This window comes from Lissotriton vulgaris, chromosome 3_1, assembly GCF_964263255.1.
Source record: "Lissotriton vulgaris chromosome 3_1, aLisVul1.2, whole genome shotgun sequence".
In the NCBI taxonomy this organism is placed as follows: domain Eukaryota; kingdom Metazoa; phylum Chordata; class Amphibia; order Caudata; family Salamandridae; genus Lissotriton; species Lissotriton vulgaris.
In genome coordinates this window covers 368,147,582-368,162,935 of record NC_141689.1, presented here as the reverse complement: position 1 = coordinate 368,162,935, position 15,354 = coordinate 368,147,582, and the positions used below count along the sequence as shown (strand labels likewise).

Here is a 15,354-nt window from a genome sequence, read left to right as displayed (position 1 = left end):
GACCCTTTGTTGCTGCCACTGCGAAAAGCAGACATTCGGGGAGCGTGCAACAACATGGCGGACTAGACATGTCCTACCGGAGCTCCGATGGCCCATAACTGATCCTGGTAAATTACTTCGCTCACCATTGTGACCCTGTTATGAAAAGCACAGGCTGATTGCGGCAAGACAGCGCTCGTGCCAAGACTGGCTTGTCCCGGCGAACACTAGCACATATCCAAAAGAAAGGTAGCGAGGACCGGATACCTGACCACGGACAAAAGGGTGGAGGCTTGAGCTCCGAGAAATGAAAGAGGCATCACTGAGGGGTTGCGAGCTGACCTCGGACCAAGGTGGACAGATGTGGTGAGGAGCGGGCATCAGTGGAACTCTGTCGGCCCCCTCCCTCCTCCTCGTTCCCCCTCCTCTGTCCCTTGAACGAGTCGATGACTGGTGTGGCGCAGTGAAGGGTCGCGAAGCCGATCCTGGTGACGGACTGAGAGATGATGCGCGGGGGCCGGTGAGCTGTGCGGAACCCTGCAGAGAGACACTGGCGGTGGTGTTCCTGCCCGCTGGCGCGAGTGAGAGGCGGGAGAACCTGCGAGGTTGTGACCGGTGTTTGTCACCCGTGGCCCGTAGGCCTGTTCACAAGGCTACGGAGCCTGTAGCCTGGGGGAAAAATTGGAATCAGAACGAGAGGACTGCAGAGGGGGACTTGGAGGTGCTGGGGGGCTCCTGTACAGTTTGGCGGCACTCGGAGTGGTCGGCCGGCGCGGACTCATCACACGCTGTGCCCATGAAGGACCGAGACCTTGGCTACACTATGACGAGCGCATGGGGACCTTCATGGTGTGGCGCCAGTAGGCCTGCAGTGTGGCACGAGGGAGCGTCAGTGACGGCCATCACGGACGAATACGCGGCAGGGAGACACCGCCTGAGGATGGCGGCAAAGCCTTGAGACACCTGGGGCTGTGAGGGACATCCGGGAGCAAAGAGAAAACTCATCACGTGGGCCTTGCCCCACCTCTGTATGGCCCACCAGAGCCCTGCAAGAAGGTGCAGTAGCTATAAGCAATCCAGTGGATGGTAACAGGGAGTCTGTCATACCGGTGCGGGAGCTGAAGTGGCCACGCGGGGCCCGCCCGCTGACAGCACACAAATCACGGACACAAGTGACCCCGCGGTCCTCCTAGCCTCTATAACCTTGCTGCCTGCACGGGTGCAGGTCGCAGGTGGCATGGGACAAAGACCCAAAAACACAGAGACAGGGGAAGATGGACAAATTTGCCAAACCTCTGCCCATGACCGACCCCCCTGCCTCCGCCTCCATGGACACACCAGACAATAACGTTATGCTTCAGGCAATGCAGTCTTCCACAGAGTGTTGGAAGGGAAAGTCGACAAAATTAAAATAGACGTTAACCTGCTCCACCAAGATCTGCGGAATGTCTCAGAAAAGTCACACAAGCCGAGCACTGCATATTGGAAGTTGAAGACACAGCACACATGCTCCGAGGAGAGATCACGGCCCTAACAGCAGACATGAAGGAGGTGCTCTGGAGGGTCGACGATGCTGAAAATCGAGCCCGAAGAAACAATCTCTACTTTCTCGGCTTTCCAGAGGTCATTGAGGGGTCAGAGGCTAGTGCTTACCTGCGTAAATGGCTGCTGGACTCACTCCCTGATGCGCTCTTCACCATGCCTTATAATCGAAAGAGCACACAGAATACCGGGGACTTGACCTCCAATGGGAGCCCCAACACGTCCGCTGATCGCAAGGTTCCTTAATTATCAAGACAGTGACCTCATCCTCCAGGAAATCAGGCAAAAGGGGGAAATCAAGATGGACAATACTAAGATCATGGTGTTTCCAGACTATTTCCTAGAGGGGCAGAAGCAACGTAAAACATTTGATTCCGTGAAAGATAAACTACGGCAGCTGCAAATCATGTACATGTTTCTCTTCCCCACCAAGCTCAAAGTGATTTATCAAGCCAAGACACTGTTTTTCAACACTCCATAAGAGGCCTGGCACTGGTTAGAGGAGCGCCCTCTGATAAAAGCAGCAGGGAGCCCGGCGCCACTTCAGGGAAAGCCCCGTCGATACACAGTAACAGACCCAGATCTCAACGCCTTAAATGGAGGAACTAACCGCGACTGCCCTAAGTGTGCATTTTAGGGCGACGCCGTACCGGAGCAGGAGGGTGGCAGGGTCAACGCCACGGGCATCAGACTCTGAAAGCACACACAGCATGGATAGATCCAGCGTGAAACCGCAGGCGGAACAATCTGCTCCACAGCACTCGGCGGACTGCACTGATCAGGACATTACAATGGATTCTGAGGAGGATCACGCCTTGTTGCAAAACATTAATCTCCTTGAAAATCCGGGAAAGGCAGGCACTGAGATTGACTTGGACTCTCGGACCCAGCAAGCAGACAAAGAAGAATGATAAGCAGTACCGGGCCTGGAGAGTCACAAGGACAGTAAACCAACAGAGTAACTCGCACGCCATCCCACGTGTTCAGTTCCTCCTGGTGTATTTGAACTTCCTTCATCCCTTTCCCTTGCATTTCCCCTCTTCCCCCCCCCCTTTCCTGTCCTAATCTTTTTTATTTTAGGTTGGACTTTTTTAACTGTTTACTCCTGTGTAGAGTCTCCCTGCCTCCTGGATAGTTTTAAGGCATCAGAAGCCCGGGATCCTGTCCCTCAGACAGCCTAGTTAAGGCCAGTAGACCTGAGCAGGGAGGGTGGGGGGGCTGTAGGGACAGGGAGAAACTTGGGGGGGCGACAGACCTCTCCAATCTGAACACGACACAGTTGGTCATGTTGACCCACGGGCTGTTGTTTGGATAGTTGGGGAGTGTGGGGCGGGGTTAGTTGGGGGGGCTGGGGTTCTTACACAGTTATTTGGCAAAATAGCAGGAATGTAGGCATTATGTGATTACAGAAACAGAGACAGAGGAACCGGGTAGGCGGCAAGAACAGTGGGAAGGTCACAACAAGACAACATCATGGGGACACATAGTAAAGGCACGTATCAGTCCTCTCTTGGAATGTAAACGGGATGGGAAATAAGGTCAAGAGAGGGCTGGTGGTGGCGTATTTCAAAAGACTAAAGCTAGATGTCATCCTTCTACAGGAGACACATTTAAAGGGCACACACTGCTGGTTCCTAGGTAGAGGGGTATATAAGACACTAGCCCACGCCGGGGCGAGAGGTGTGGCCATACTAATCAGGAAAAGCCCACCATTCAGAATTGAGAGCACCTGGATAGATCCCAATGGTACATATGTCGCTGTTAAGGGTGTGTGGGACAGACAAAACATCACTTTCCTCAGTGTACATGCACCCCCCAGGTTACAAAGACAAACACTGGAGAAGATTACAGCTATCCTTCTGGAAGCAGGCTCCGACATGCACATTATTGGAGAAGACTTCAATGACGTAATGGTCCTCACACTGGACCGTACGACTGTCCCAATGGGAGGCCCCAAAGAGACACAGTTTAAACGGTTTGCGGACACACTGACACGTATTGACCTATGGCGTAGGCAGCATTCCCAGACCAAAGCCTATTTATTCCTTGTATTTAGGCGCACACAAAGCCTTCTCAAGGTTAGACTACATATTGGCCCTGGCAGGAGAAATAGGGGAGATACAAAAGATAGAATACCTGGCAAGAGGTCTTTCGGACCATTTGCCCCTGTGGCTCTTAGCGGGTGCCCGCACACAACACCTGACCGGGAATTGAAGCTCAACCCCTGAAAACTGAGGGACCCTCAGGTTGCCAAGGAAATCAGGGTGGACACAGAACTATACTATTGTGAAAATGTGGGGTCAGTAGACTCCGCCATCACGCTTTGGGAGGCATATAAACCTGCTCTGCGGGATAGTGCCCAGAACATTATAGCCTATAAAAAGCGACAAGAAGGTGAAGAGATTGCGGGGCTTGAATCCCGGCTATTGCAGATCGAAACGCAGGTCATCACGAGTGACGACCCTTCCCTGTTGCGAAGATTACAACTTCTTCGTCTGGAATACTTCGCACTGGCCAAGAAAGAAGAGCAACACACGATACAAGCCATGCACCGGCATCTGTACGAAGCAGGTTACAAGACGGGTAGATTGCTTGCATGGCTTAGCAAAAAAGAGCTAGATAGTAGGTGGGTAGCCCAGATACAGAGAGAGGATTGACAGACCCATACAACTCCTGTTGAGATAGCCAATGCCTTCGCTGGGTATTATGAGGCCTTCTATGTGCAACGTTCTCTGGCAGAGCCAGCAGAAGTCTAGGCATACCTTCACACAATACAGTTCCCTAAGCTAGCAACCAGTGAGTCGCAGACACTGGACGGAAAAATCACAAAAGAGGAAATCACATAAGCCATTGGTCAGTTGAAAACTGGAACGGTCCTGTGCCCTAATGGGCTCCCCACTGAATGTTTTAAGCAGAACGTGACGCTATTTTGTCCGTACCTCTTTCAGCTATATCTTGATGTGAAGGAGGTGGGCAGTCTCCCAAGGGATTTGTGGACAGCCACAATTGTGGTAATTCACAAGAAGGACAGACCGCCACAGAAGTGTAGCTCGTACCGACCCATCTGCCTTATTAATATGGAGACCAAAATACTGGCCAGAATACTAGCCAACAGGCTAATCCGTGGTAATAACCGGTTTCATCCATCAAGATCAGTCTGGCTTTATGCCAAAGAGGTCGACAAGCCTTAACCTTAGGAGGTTACATAATTGGCTGGAGGTGGTAACCTCAAGGAAGGACCTGCACCTTATCCTGTCCCTCAATGCTGAAAAAGCATTCAACACCGTTCATTGGCCTTTTCTTATGTTGGCTCTGGAGGAGATTGGATTGCCTTCAGGCAATGGAGCGCCATTCTATATGAGAGACCCCTGGCTAGAACCAGAGTTAATCGTGTGAAGTTGTTGGAATCCTCAATAGGATGGGGTCTCAACAGGGATCCCCTGACCCCTCTACTCTTTGCTCTGGTTCTGGAGACCCTCGCATGTGTCATCTGAGTGCACCCGCGTATAACAGGTTTCCGGGGAGGAGAGAATGAGGACGAGCGCATCTCCCTGTATGCCGATGACATACTACTGTATGTAACAAACTCTGAAACAACGCTTCCTAATATTATGACTAGTTGAGAAGACTACGGCGCATATGCGGGATAAAGAATTAACTGGGAAAAATCATGTCTTTATCCAGTGGGCCGGTGTGGAGGGTACAATGCTCGCCCAAGCCGGCTTCAGTTAGCCCCCAATGGCATAAAATATCTGGGGATTTATGTCACAATGGATACAGCAGTGGCGCTGGATCGCAATCTTTATAGGGTGCTCGGGAGTTTTGCTCAGATGTGGAGCGGTGGCAATCCCCGTCGTTGACGTTGCTAGGTAGGACGGCGCTTTACAAAATAATATTGCTCCCGAAATTCCTTTATGTTCTGCAAAACACATACCAGCTGATACCGGATAAGGTGTTCACTAACATCGACGACACACTGAGGACGTTTCTCTGGGACGGGAGACCTCCGAGGATAGCGATGGCGACATTGTAACTCAACCAATATAACGGCAGCATTTCCCTACCTGATCTTCGGGCATTTTACTGGGCGGCTCATTTAATTGTTGTAAATGAATGGGAACACGTGGAGAGAGACCACCCTACGTATTATTATTATTATATATGAGTTTATTCAGCGTGCAGCTACCCGTAGGTTTCCCGGCGCTAGGAAAGCAGAAGCAGAGGAGTGTGAAGGAAAAAGGTTACAAAGAAAACAGCCAGGTCTTCACTCCTTTGCGGAACTTGAGATAACAAGTTTCCGACCGCAAAGGGACGGGTAGCGAATTCCAGAGCGAGGGCGCCAAGTAGGAGAACGAGTGCCCACCAGCTCTAGCCCGCTTGAAACGGGGAACACAGAATCTGCTTTGAGTTGAGTATCTGAGGATGCGGGAGGGACAGTAGAGATGGACTAAGGAGGATAGATAGTGGGGGGATTTTCCAGCTTTGATGCGATGCATGAAGCATAGTGCTTTAAATTTGGACCTAGACACTATGCGCAACCAATGCAGGCTGCGCGGGGAAGCAGAGACTGGGGCAGTTCTAGGCAGATTGCAGAGTAATCGGGCAGCCATGTTCTGGACCACTTGGAGCTTGCGGGTGACCTCTTTGCAGGCACCTAGTAGAAGTACATTCCCGTAGTCCAGCTGAGATGTCACTAAGGCCTGGACTACTGACCTCTGGGTGCCTGAGGGAAGCATCCATGTGATCTTCCTCAGCCACCTGATGATGGTAGTACAGGTGGCTGAGACTTTGACCACATGTTGCCTCATAGATAACTGATTGTCAAAGAGGACCCCGAGATTGCGGGCTGTTGTTGCTGGGACTGGCAGCAGTCCCATTTGCTGAGGCCAATGTTGTGGGCCCCAGAGAGCGGAGTCCGGCCCAAACAAGAGCAGCTCCGTTTTATCGCCGTTCAGCTTCAGTTTGTTAGTCAGCATCCAATTGGCGATATCAATAAGCCCAGAACGAAGGGAAGATGAGGGAGAGTGTTGGTTGGAAGAGAGAGAAAAGATGATTTGAGTATCATCTGCGTAAGAAAAAATAGATAACCCAGATTGTTCAGCAAGAAAAGCAAGAGGTCTAACATAAATGTTGAAAAACAAAGGACTAGGAATAGAACCTTGGGGAACACCATGAGGGGAATTATGAACAGAGGACACAGAGAAGGGGGAGAAAACCTGAAAAGTGCGATCTGAAAGAAAATTGGAAATCCAGGCAAGTGCGGAGCCACCGATACCAACAGACTTCAGGGCAGAGAGAAGGATGGAGTGGGAGACGGTGTCGAAAGCGGCATTCAGGTCCAAAAGGATGAGTGCCACCGTCTCCCCTCCATCTACCTGGCGTCTGACGGTCTCCGTGACTCCCAAGAGGGTGGACTCCGTGGAGAAGCCCGCCCTGAAACCTGACTGGGAAGGATGAAGGACGTTGGCCGATTCAATGTGAGATGTTAAGTGACGATTGATATGTTTCTCCAGCACTTTCGAGAGGCAGGGAAGCAAGGAGATGGGTCGAAAGTTGGCTGGGTTGCTGGGATCAGCATTAGCTTTTTTTAAGAGCGGGACCACCATCGCATGCTTCCAAACATTAGGGACAATAGCCTCAATGAGAGAGGCATTCAAGAGAGCCAAAATGGGATAGAGTGAGGAGGTGGCTAGGGTACAGAGAATCTGGGGGGGCATAGGATCCATGGGAGAACCGGATTTGATCCCCACCAGCAGATTCAGAAAAGAAGGCATAGATATGAGTTCCCATTTATCTACAAGAGCAAATGAGGACAGTGCAGAGTCTTCCTGAAAAGGAAGTTGGTCTAGGCTCTGCACGGAGAAGCTGGATGAAACAGGTAGTATAGCTCCAAAGCCAGCGTAGATGTTGTCAATTTTCTCCCTAAAGAAGTCAGCCAAGGAATTACATTGCGTGGTGTCCAAGCAGGGGGCTTTGGGAGCGCAAGACATTCCGGAAAGTTCCTGTACTGCTTTAAATAGGACTTTGGGACTATTCTGGGCTTTCAGTATCGTGGAGTTGACATGATTGGCCCTGGCGGTGTTGCATAAAGAATGGTATTTACGTAGTGCAAGTTTATAGTTTTCTTTATCTGTAGGGGAGTAGTTAGCCCTCCCAATACATTCCAATCTTTTGCAGCAAGATACGTATGCACTTGAACGCACACAATTAGCTGGGCGCTCGTACACACATTACCTCTGTGGGGTGAGGGGCTTCACAAAGCTCCTAACAGCTACACGGATTGTGATAGCAGCATGGAAGAAGGCAGAACAGCAGATGAAATGGGAGGACCGAGTGACCAGGGAAGCACCACTTTGGGTGGGAAACCGTCTTAAAGAAATTGCGAAGCTGAGAGGTTTCGGGAAGTGGGACTTGTTGGGTATCTCACAACTTAAAGACATATTATATCATAAAGAGCTGGTAACATTCTCTTATCTCTAGACAGAGTATGACATGAGTCAGATGCAATACTATAAATACTTGCAACTGGTGCATGCGTGGCGGGTACAACACATAGATAAAGGCGACGTCCCCGAATACGCCCCGTTAGAGGGACGACTCCTGATGGGTGAGATTGGGGAAAAGGTAGTCTCCTGGACATATAGAACCATAATTAACAACAAGCCAGATTCCCTGCAGAAGTTGAGGGCGAGATGGGAGGCCAACTTGGGTGAGCTAGAGGATCTGGATTGGGAAATGGCGCTAAGCAACCCCATGAGGTGGCAATCAAGTCACTCCTTAGATTAATTCAATTCAAATACCTGCAGAGAGCATATTACGATAGAGCTCGTCTGCACCACATAGGGAGGGCGGAAGCGCCCAATTGCCAGCGATGCAACATGACCGAGGGTACATTCTGCCATACGGTATGGGAATGCTTGCAGATTCAAGGATACTGGGCAACCCTGCTGCAAGAGCTGGAAGCTATCTTGGAGGAGACAATACCTTTGAGTCCCCTGTTTGTTCTGTTGGGCTTACACACAGAGTTTGACCTCCTCAGACCGAAGTTAACATTGCTTCAACTGGGGTTAGTGGTGGCCAAACGCAACCTGGCAAAGGCATGGGGGGGCTACACCGAGCCCATCAATGGCCAAATGGAGAAATGAAATGGACATGTACTTGTTGGGAGAGAAAACGACACATACTGCACGGGCTGTCTCAAAAAGTTCTGGAAAATATTGAAGCTGTGGCTAACACACTATGGTCTCAGGCTTACTGACTCACAGTGATCCATCAGGGTGGGAAACATCCTTTACGATGCAACTTTTACCATGCAGTGCCTTTACAACGTAGGTTTTTCAACGCAAGTCATTACAACGAATTGCGCGGGGAGGCGCTCTAGGATAGGTAATAGTTTATTTACTATCCAACACCTTCCCTACTATCCACGGGGACTGGAGTTGGAATAGTAAATTAAACTATTCACTATCCGGCACCCCCCAACGCAAGTCGTTGTAACGACTTGCATTGAAAAACCTGCGTTGTAAAAGCATGCGTGGTAAATGCATGCATTGTAACAACGTACATCCATCAGGGTTGGGTGACGGGTGGGGGGGAGGGGCTCATGGTGCCCTCTATGAACACCGAATTGTTGTTCATCTGTATACCACTGCTAGTGAAATATACTGTTGATGTAACACCAAAGAAATCATGTGCTCTGGAGATTTGCACTGTTTTTGTACTGCAATTAAGAAAATGCCAATAAACACAGCAGACATTCATTCTTAGCTGACTCACTGGCTCTTCAATTGACTGCACGGAAAGCAGACAGATAAAGCAATGACTTTCACATACCACTCAGTATCTTCCTTCTGGTACACTTAAAGGACTTGTTAAAGACAGGGTGGACTGATAAACATTTGGCTAGACTGTCTTTCCTGGGGTAATACGCTAGTGAAAATCAGTATTATTGCAGCTGTAATATATACCAGACGTTTGTGGTATGTGACGACTCTAAAGTGTTGTGCATATGTATACAGATGAAAATGGGTAGCCCCACTTGATAGCAGGGGCTTCGCATTCAATCTGTATTGTTTCTCCTTTTCAACAAGGCTCTCCTGGCAAATACAATTGAGACTAATATGTGGGCCTCAACTGCTCCCCTAGTCCCATAAGGTTGGTATCAATGACTAACACTGTATCTTTGCTTGGGGCGAAATATTCCATGGTTGTGTTGCTTTGATATGATCAAACGCTTTTGGTTGTGCATCACACCAACCCCACAGGGCATTTGCTTTGGTCACAAGTTTCAGAGGTTCTGTAATTATTGCGAGACTGGGCATGAATCTGTCAAAATACTTTGTCATGCCTAGAAAGCTCTGCATTTCTGATGCGTTTTGGGGTTGGTGAGTGTTAGACCTGACATCATTGGCTTGAGTCTCTCCTCCATTTTTTCTGTTTGCCTCCACTGTTTTACGATATTTTGCTGGTACATGCTTTGGGCGCCGTGCCACTGCTGATCAGTGCCATAGCGCAAGTGCTCCCTATGTTAAATTGATGTATCTATTGTATCCATGTTTGGCTTATTTGGTTTACTGTCAGTCCCTAGTCTAGTGCACCAGGAGTGCCGGGGCTTGTAAATACAAATGCCGCTCGTGGGCTTGCAGCACGTGTTGTGCCACCCACAGGAGCGGCCTCGTAAAAGAATGTCTACGGGTCGGTCGTTGCGAGACCCACGTGCAGCCTAGTGCTGTCACGCAGGCTGCGCCAGTATACCTACTTGCCAGCCCCTCAAACCTTCCCTTGACTTCATGTTAGTCACCCCTATGGTAGGCCCACGGGCAGGGTGCATTGTAAGTATAAGGTAGGACACGCCTGACCAAGTTGGCATGTCCTAATAGTGAATTACCGCCATCTTCGTTCTTCACTATTGCGAGGTAGCCTGCTCTCTATTAGTTAGAATGGGCCGCCGGGATTATTAACGCTATGATCCTAGCTGGCTCGGGGAGCATGGTGCAATGTCGAGTTTGGTATCCCTGAACTCGGGGTTTATTTACGCATCCGTTGGTGTGGATGGTTTTTGGTCTCTGGGTTTGAAAATAGCACTTTTAGAAAGTGTCTATTTTCTTGTCTAACCATATCTGGTTTCTGCTGGTCTTGCGTGTGTGTGACAGGAGCTGGGTGGCTCCACAGGTCTGGATGAGTCAGTGTGGGATGAGTGGGACATTTGCGTTGAGAGTAGGGGGAGAGTAGTTGCTGATAGCCTGCCCTGCCGATACAATGCTGGCTTCACCTCCTGCCAAGCGGCTGATGGCTCTGTGCCTGCCATGGACGATCCTAGCCCCACCTCCTGCCAAGCGGCCGATGGCTCTGCTCCTGCCAGTGTCAATGCTGGCTCCACCTCCTGCTGGGCGTCTGAGGACCCAGCCCTGCTCAGTGAATAAGCCAGGTGCTTCTGCCTGGCTCCCCCCACAACAGACCCAGGATGTTGGGAAATTCCCCTGCATGGACAAAGGGATCAAAGCCGAAAAGGGGTATAAGAGAAGGACCCAAGCTACCAAGGGGGTGAGCAGGGGTTATCGAAGGGTGTGATCCCCTTGCCCTGACTAGAAAAGGTGTATCCCTATTTGTCAGAAGTGCATACCTCTGCCAACTAGAGACAGCCAGTTCTAACATTGGATGCAGCGGTGAGGATTTGGACCTTGCATTTATTATTATTATTATTATTATTAAGCTGTTTTATAGCGCGCACAATTACTCCGGAGTATCCTGGCGCGGAAAGAGGGGAACAGTAGACGCAGAGCATAGATCAGCAAACATACTAGACAGCTATTCTAAACAGGTGAGTCTTCAGCGCTTTTTTAAAAGCAGTGAATTCGTCAATGCAGCGTAGAGCCGCAGGGAGGGCGTTCCATGCGCGCGCGGCCTTTACAGTCACAGAGTGGCCTCCCAGCCGAACACGCTGGAAGCGCGGGACCAGCAGCAGATGTTGAGCTGCTGAGCGTAAATCTCTGTTAGGGAAGTACCGCGTGAAACGTTTCATCAGATAGGCAGGGCCACACCCATTGATGGCTTTATGGGCCAGAGTCAGAATTTTGAAGGTAATACGATGCTGTACCGGCAGCCAATGCAGGCTCTCCAGATAACTTCTAACACTGATCCGCCTGGAGATATTCCCCAAAAGTCTGGCGGTGGCGTTTTGAATAATCTGGAGCCGCCCGATCAGATAGGCCGGTGAGCCACTGAACAGGGCATTGGCGTAGTCCAGACGCGAGAGAATTAAAGCTCTCGCGACTGACTCGCAGGCCGGGGCAGGCAGATAAGGGAAAAATTTTCTAAGAGACTTCAGAGTCCCAAAGCAGCCACCAGTGAGCCTCTTGATGTGCCCCTCAAAGCGGAGGTCTTCCCCAAACCAGACCCCAAGGTTTTTAGCCAAGGTGTTAGAGGCACATGGTGCAGGAAAGCCAACCGGCCACAGTAGGGATCGAAAATCAGGGGGGAACTGGCCATAGAGTAGGATTTCGGTCTTGTCCTCATTACACTTCAATTGAGCAGACGCTAACCAATTGAAGACTGAGGACAGACAGTTCTGAATCTGCTCAGTGTCAAGCGCCTCTCCAGGCCAGGTAAACAACAACTGCGTGTCGTCCGCGTAGGCTATAACTTTGGCTCCCAGATGTTCTGCTAGTTCAATCAGAGGTGTCAAATATATATTAAAGAGCAAAGGGCTCAGAGTCGAGCCCTGTGGGACTCCTGTCACGAGAGGTCTCGCCGAAGAGGAGTAAGGGGGGAGCCAAATCTGTTGGGATCTAGCCGACAGAAATGAGCTCAGCCAATCTAATGCAAGACCTCCAATGCCAATGTCGGCAAGCCTGGTCAGGAGGCGTTGGTGGGGAACCGTGTCAAACGCGGCAGAGAGGTCCAATAAAATTAGAGCCGCTCTACCGCCACCATCCAAACACTCTCTGACCGCCTCCGAGATTTCCACAAGAGCCGATTCAGTGCTATAGGCAGCACGGAACCCGGACTGTGCCTCAAGCAGAGCTCCGGAGCTTTCCACAAACTTGTTAAGCTGCTGGAAGGCCAGTTTCTCTCCAATTTTTGCCAAAGCAGGGAGCAGCGATATCGGACGGTAGTTAGTCAGAACCGCCGGATCAGCACCAGCCTTTTTAAGGAGGGGCAGAAGTTTGGCTTGTTTCCACTCAGAAGGCAGGCTGGCTGATTTAAATGAAAGGCCGACTAAGTGTGATACCTCCTGAACAACTACGTCGGCAACCGCCGCTAACACTCTTGCTGGACAAGGGTCCGATGGTGACCCGGATTTCAAAGATTTAATCACAGCAAGAGTGTCGGTAGTTGAAGGAGGGGCAAACTCCGTCAACCAAGCCGCTGGAGCCCTCAGAGGAATCAGGTGTGTTAAGGCATTTGAGGGAATAATAGCGGCAAAGTTGGACTAAATAGCCGCGATCTTATCCTCAAAAAACCCAGACAGACTCTCACACCAATCCCTAGAAGCTGGTACTGTCCGCTCCTCCGCGCAAGGGGACAGAAAGCTGTTAACAATTGAGAAGATCTCTCGGCTGTTGTTATTGGCCTTGGCGATCCGATTGGCGTAGTAGGTGCCCTTTGCCTTTTTAATACTGGCGTAATAGGTTCTCTGTTCTTTTCGCAGTGTTTCCTTGGCCAAAGGGCAATAAGATCGCCGCCAAACCCGCTCAAGTTTTTTACAGGCCAATTTAAGGGAACGTAGCTCCGGGGAGAACCACGGTTGCGAGGGGGAAGAACGCAGTCTGCCTCCCCTCCCTTTGGACGAGACTGAAATCCCTGCCGCCATCCATTCATTGAAGGATGATACCGCAGTGGTAAGGTTACTACCCAAAGTAGGGCGATTCTTAATCAAAGTAGCCGCTAAAGTAATGTTATTGATTTTTTTGGTGCAAAGTATATTAGCCCTCGCAGAAGAAGGTCCCAGGGATGACCAAGTGAACCGAATCAGAATTATGACCCATGTGCAGTGATTAGTGTACGCTACGTAGTGAAAGCAGACCATAGCGCAGTCACAATCTAATTGGGAAGGATCCTATTTTTGGTTCTCCGCTTTTCTGAAGCTTGATTGATTTTTTGAACACTGCCAGTTTTGACCATGAGTGACAACGGAGTCACTACCCCTGTTGTTGTTGAGGAGGAATTCGACAGAGCGAAGATAAACGACTACGGCTTGAAGAAACTGAAATCCTTCTGCAAGCAGTTTAAAGTTCCTACCAAAGGCATCACATTGAAGGAGGAATATCTCAAAGCTTTGGAGGCCTGGTTGGAATCCAGAAATCCCACTGATCCGGTGGTGGTACCGCCAGTGGAAGGGGGAGAGGAGGCGCCAGCGAATGGGCCTGAGTCCTCTCCCGGAAGCAGTGTTTCCTCCAAAGGTCTTTCCCCTGAAGAAAGAGAAGAAAGGGCGAAGGAGCGTGCATACAACATGGAAATGGCAAGGCTAAAGATAAATGGGCAGTTGGAGTTAGAGAATGCAAGAGGTAGAAGAGAAGCTGATTTGGAGACCAAAAGGTTAGATTTTGAGAGAGAGAAGTTAGCTTTGGAGCGTGATACCAAGTTGAGGGAGTTGGACATCCAAGCAAAGAAGTTAGAATTGAATCCCTCTGGTGGCAGCATCCCATCTGGGCCTGCAGAAAGTAAGTTTTACTTTCCCAAAGATGTGATAAAAGATTATCATAGGAACGAAGATATTGGTCAGTGGTTTAAAGCATATGAGTTAGCATTGTTGGCCCACCAGGTCCCTGAGAAGAATTGGGGAGCGGGGTTGTGGGGTCGCTTTGTGAATGAGGGGAGCGATACCCTGTTAGACATGCCTGTTGCGGATAGGATGTCGTATGCTCATATGGAAGATGCATTAATGTTGCGGTATGGCCTAACCCCCGAGAAGTACAGACAAGCTTTTAGAGAATGTAAGAAGTTGCCTGGTACGACGTGGGTTGAATATGTGTCTTATTTTTGCAGAGCCATGGATGGTTGGGTAAAGGGCAGCAAAGTGGAAAGTTATGAAGCTCTTTATGATTTGTTTGCTTGGGAGCATTTGTCTAATAACTGTTTTCCAGAGCTGCGCCAGCACCTTATTGATAGCAAGATATCTAACCCTAGAAAACTTGCTGAGGAGGCGGACCGCTGGGTCAGTACCAGGGTCCACAAGGGTCCAGTGGGAGACTCAGCCAAAGGTGGGCAGGGTCCCCAGCAGAAGAGTGGGGGGGACAAGGGTAAACAGAAGGAGTCTCAGAAAGGGCCCCAAAGTAATCCCCAAGGGAACCAAGGGAAAGGTTCCCAGCCTCCCCCTGAGAAGAAGCCAGGGGCCCTGACGGGTAAGCCTGTTCATAGGGGCCCCCTAACCTGCTACGGTTGTGGGCAGGTGGGACACCGGTTTTATGACCCCCAGTGTCCCAAAAAGGATTCGAATGCACCGCCGCGTGCACCCCCCCGTCAGTTGGCGAGTGTAGCCCTGGGAGGGGAGGAGATGGTTGTCCATGGTGGGAGGGGTCCCGCAGAAATGTCCCTGGTCTCGCTAGGAGACATGGAAATGGTCCCTCCACCCCCTCTGCCTAGTAACATTAGTAAATATAGGCAGTGGGTGACCATTAATGGCCATAGAGTGGAAGCTCTCAGAGACACCGGAGCGAGTGTGACAGCTGTCAAGTGTCACTTGGTGTCCAAAGAGCAGGTGGTTCCCCACGCATTCTACCCTGTGATAGCTGCCGACAACTCCCAGAAAGAGTGTGAGGTAGCTCAGGTTTCCTTTGAATGGGGGGGGGAGTTTCAGGTACTCTTCAAGTTGCTGTGAGGCCCGCCATGCCT

General features: G+C 50.3%; 1 protein-coding gene across 1 annotated transcript in view; it reads right to left on the bottom strand.

Moving 5' to 3' along the window:
- The window catches only part of RIMOC1 (RAB7A interacting MON1-CCZ1 complex subunit 1), a 515,078-nt gene that overhangs the window by 383,424 nt on the left and 116,300 nt on the right, over positions 1–15,354 (bottom strand). The gene's annotated exons all lie outside the window — the stretch shown is intronic.